Source organism: Echinops telfairi, unplaced genomic scaffold (genome assembly GCF_000313985.2).
Source record: "Echinops telfairi isolate 266 unplaced genomic scaffold, ASM31398v2 ScPeMD7_7469;HRSCAF=8507_1, whole genome shotgun sequence".
NCBI classification, from domain to species: Eukaryota; Metazoa; Chordata; class Mammalia; order Afrosoricida; family Tenrecidae; genus Echinops; species Echinops telfairi.
Window position 1 is genome coordinate 144062641 of NW_022111373.1, and position 5298 is coordinate 144067938.

General features: G+C 38.7%; 1 pseudogene; it reads left to right on the forward strand.

The window, feature by feature from the left end:
- The first annotated feature begins 264 nt into the window (after positions 1–264).
- LOC115873763 overlaps positions 265–5298 on the forward strand; it is a 7922-nt pseudogene continuing 2888 nt past the window's right edge.

Sequence of the window (5298 nt, forward strand, 5' to 3'; positions counted from 1 at the left end):
CTTTCAGCCAGGACCTACGTAGCATCAACAGTGATGTAACAATGTTCCATGTCCTCTTCGGAATCTGGCTTATAATTCTGGTCGTTCCAACATTTTTCTTGCACATGGTATGAAGGACAAAGCGCTAGTGGCACTGTGGGGTCAATGTTGGACTGCTAACCTCCAGATCAGAAGTTCAAACTGCACAGCTGCTCCTTCAGAGAAACATGCGATGTTCTCCTACTATAATAATGTAGAGCCTCAAAAGCCCTCTAGACAGTCACGATGCATCAGAAGTTACTCAATGGTAATATTAGGGAAAGGTATAAAGGCCTTGCTTCAATAATTTCTCCAATCTGATGAACCACCTTTCTTTTGAATAAGTATTTACATGGATCGCTTCCATTCCGTTGGTCAGGTAGATGTTTTTCAGATTGCTTAGCATAGCTCAGTAAGTGCTTCTAACATCATATATGCTAGCTGAAACATCTCATGTAGTATTCTGATGATTCCTGGGACTTTGCTTTTAGACAATATCTTCAGTGCAGCTTGAATTTCTTCTGTCAGTGCCATTTGTTCAAGATCACAGGTTCCCAAACTTATTTGACATACCACCCCTTTCAGAGAAAAAAAATTATTCAAGGTCCACTTGGTAATTAAAAAATTGTACTAACACACATAATCCAGAATAAAGTGTAGATAAGTGCTTTTGCAGTCTCCCCTCTTGCCCCACTTGCCAGTCCTTCCAGTCCCCACCCCCAGGAGGCAGTGCTGTCAGATGCTGCTCCTTGAAATGGGTGAGTGCTGCCCTCTTCTTTCTGACGACAGTGTATTCCTTCTATCTTCTTCTGAGGTGTCTTGAATGCCTCAATATTTTGCTCATGGATTCCCTCAATATTGTGATTAGAAGATTGACTTCTTTATCCTTCAGTTATGTCAGCTTGAAAAGTGACATGTTTTTCTTTTCGAATTTTCTAACTCCTGCTGTTGGCTAATTTAATGATAATACTTTACTTTGTCTTCTCAATTTTCCCTTTGAAACTGTCTGCTTGGACTTTTTTTTTCATCATTTCTTCCATTTGCTTTAGCTCTTCTATACTCAAGATCCAGTGTGAAAATCTCTGACGTTCATTTTGTTCTCTCTTCTCTTTTTAAATGGCCTTTCACTTTCTTCATACAGAATGACCTTAGTATCATCCCTCAACTTGTCTGTATGGTCTTTGGTTATTAGTGTTCAAGCTTTCATAGCAATTCTTGAAATGGATGATCTCTAAATTCAAGCAGAATAAAGTCAAAGCTGTGTGCTGACTTTTGTGGACTTCTTTGGATGTTCTTCAGCTTCAACTCAAAATGTATATAAGCAATTGATGGCCTATTCCATCTTCAGTCCTTGGACTTGTGCTTATTGATGATATTGAACTTCTCTTGGCCTCTGTGTTGTGCTTGGTTATCCAGAGAATCAAAATCTGTGACACTACATGTGTATATACAGAAATAAATTTGTGTAATGAAACTGGTTCACCCAATTATGAAATCTGGCAGGTTCAAGTTCAGGCAGCTACACAACTATGTGGGTCATAACAAATGGAATAAAAGTGAGACAAATGGGAATTCTAGAACACTTAGCGGTGTGTTTGCAGAACCTGCACATGGACTAAAGACAATCATGCATTTAAACATAATAGGAGGATACCGCATCATTTAAAATCAAGAAAGGTATACATAAGGGGTATATATTTTCACAATACTTAATCAATCTGTATGCTGAGCAAATCTTCTGAGAAGCTGGACTATATGAATAAAAACATTGCTTTAGGATAGGGGGATGATTTATTAATAATCAGAACTGTACATATGACACAATCCTGCTTGCTGAAGTAGATTGAAGATGACAGACTTCAGTATGGCTTCTACCTACCTCACCATTGGACCAATAGGTCAAAGCCAGCCAATCGCAGTGGCATTGAATGGATTCCAACTCATCGAGCTTCTGAGTAGAGTTTCTGAGACTGCGAATCTTTAAAAGAGAGAATAGCCTCACCTTTCTCACCTACCAGCTGCTGGTTTTGAACTGCCCAATGCTTACCCCACAGCACCGCCAGAGCTGGGCAACATCATGATAAATTAAGAAATGATTGACATCGTCAGGGGTTTCATTTTATTTGATTCTACAACCAATGTTCATGGATGAAGCAATATTGAGTAAGAAATCAAACAAAGGATTGCTTTGGGCAAATCTGCTGCACAAAACGTCCTTATAGCCTTAAGAAGCAAAGGTGTCACATTGAGAACTAAGGTGTTACTGATCCAAGCCATTGCATTTCCTATCATCCGATATGTACTTGAAAGCTGAATTATTAATATGGAGAATTGAGAAAGAATTGGGGAACCTGAGTTACGCTTTTGTTGAAGAGCATTGAAAGGACCATCAAACTAGAGAAAAACAAGCAAATCTGTCTTGGAAGAAGAGAACTAATAACAAGATCCAAACCTGGAGAAGGGAACAGTAACAGTTTCTAAATCTAAATACCTTGCATGTGGAAAGCAATAGATGACAGTGGTAGCCCAAAATTCAGTTGCAGGATGCTTACACCCCAATGCACATAGACTAGGAATGTTGAGGCAGTTAGTTTATTGTGCCAACCTGGCCGATAAACACATGTGGGGTTAATTGAAGGGTGGAGGGATAAATGGTTCAGTGAGCCTTGCCTTTTGAGTTCTCGGGTCTCTTGCTTTCTGACGGTTGGACCAGGGTGTAGCTGCCTTAGCCAGCTACCTGCTTTAGCTGACAAGGCTCACTTCCTGCAAGATATCCCTGAGGAGAAGCCACCTGGACCTACCCGAATGCAGCCCTGGGTGATGGAGCACCCGTGTGGAGACCCCTGCCAGTGCTGAGATGCTTACACACTCACTGACTTGGCTTTCCCCTTGCAGTTGGCATCATTGCATCTGTTGTGTGAGATGGAGGAAGACTGTGGATTGGGGCCGGACATATGGGCTAATGTTGGACTTGTGGGCTTGGGCAGCACTGGGTTGGGATGTTTTCTTGATGTGCACTTAACCTTTATATAAAACTCTCTCTTATACTTGAATTTCTGTGCATTTGTTTCTCCAAAGTACCCAGACTCACATAAATGTCAGCAGCGCAAAGATCAGAGAAAGGTCATTGTAAAGTGGATTTTAGCAATTATACTTAGACTAGAATGTACAATCTTGTAATTTAATCTACTTATGGACTCAGTATCAAATTATTCTAAAATTTTAATAAAACTGAAAAATTCACTCTCATTGGATTGGTTCAACTGGTGGTCATCCTAGAGGACAGAGTAGAACTGCCCCCTGTGAGTTTCCAAGATTGCAACTCTTTAATGGGAGTAGAAATCCCCACCTTTATCTTGAGGACCAGCTAGTGGTTTTGAAGTGCTGACCTTCTGGTCACCAGCTCAACATTTAACTACTCTGCCACCAGGGCTCCTTTAATAGGCCTTGCTTTCTCTTAGATTGAAGTCTCTATAAGTTTTATATGGTCAGTTTTAATAGATCCTTTTTTGTTTTCTGCCCTTCTATGGAATTATGAAGATAGTAATGGGATTGATGATTACTTGGAGGTATTGAAGGCAGGGTGGTGGGGGAATGGAAAATCAACATCAACATATAAAATAAGGTATAAAAGTTTCCAAAATTCATTGTGTTGATGACTGCACAACCCTTCTTGATACAATTGAACTATTGAATTATATGATATATTAATTTAATCTCAATTAAAAAAAATAGATGAAATAGGCCTTAATGCTACTAAGTCTGTGATAATTTTAAAACTCAGCATGGAAAACACATACACATGTTAATCCTGAAGAGGCTTGGTGAGCTAGTTTAGGGTAAAGGATCTAAGACTGAGTAGGTTTATAGTGTGGCTTTACCTCCTTGCTGACTGTGTGAACTTGAGGAAAATAGTCATCTGCTGTGTGCTTCATGGACTTTCTCTTTCTTGTATACTTGATAATAGCACCTGCCTTCATAATACTGTGGGGAATATATGTGTTCAAAATGGCACACACACGCACGTGGTATTCAATCAATAATGTGAGCTGCTGGTGCCTGCATGGGCAAGGGATACATCATAAAAGACATAATGAATTCTTGATTGGGAACAATATGCATGCTTGAGTTTATACAGAATTACTTGATTTGACCTTGTTCTTCCAGTAGAGACTTAGTGCAAGTACTGTGCAAACATCATTAAAAATATACTTCTTCATCTTCTAGTATACAATTGACAAGAGATAACATTGAAGCAAATATACAGATAAAAACACACAGCAAATGTTGAATTTTGTGCAAACATAAAATATAATTACAGATTATGTTTCTAGTTTGTGTATTAAATAGTTGATGGGGTTTTTTTTTGTTTTGTTTTTTCCAACAGAAAAGCTGAAGAGTGAGTTTTGATGTTTGAACATTTGCTCAGTGTTGACTTTGTGTCTTCTGACTGTTAAAGGCAGATGGAAAGTTCCTGGGTAGTATAGGGAGTTTGTGTTCTGCTGAAAATTAAAAAAAAAATGGTGGATATAAATCACCCACAGACAACATGGAGTTGAAGCGCTTGCTGGTGACAATCAAGGACTACAGCCTTTAATATGGATGACAAATGAATGTAAAGAAAGAAAACTCCTTAGAACTGAACTAATAGTTACACCATTATAAATGGAGAAAATATTAAATTTTCCCCTCCCCAGGAGAATGAACAACAGAAACAGGGGTGAAGGGGGATAGCAGTCTATGTAAGATATGAAAACAATGATAATTTATAATTCATCAAGGGGTCAGGAGGGTGGAAGAGTGGGGGGGAGGGAAAAAAGAGGAGCTGATACCATGGGCTCGAATAGAAAGTCAACGTTTAGAAAATGATGAGGACAACATATGTACAAATATGCTTCATACAATTGATGTGTGGAATGTTATAAGAGCCCCCAATAAAATAGATTAAAAAAACCCAAATAACCGAAACACAAAACTTAAAGATCAATAGCAACAAAAAAGAACAAATTGAGAGTTGTTTGCTCTTATATTTTCTTCAAAACATTTTTTAAAAGATTAGAGTTGTCCAGGATTTCATCTTGCTTGGATCTACAATCAATGCTCATGGAAGCAGCAGTCAGGAAATCAAATGACATATTGCATTGAGTAAGTTTGCTGCACAAGACCTATTTAAAGTGTCAAAAAAGAAAGGATGCTATTTCGAGGACTAAGGTGGGCCTGACCCAGGCCACAGTATTTTCAATCTCCTCATATGCATGTGAAAGTTGGGCGTTGAGTAAG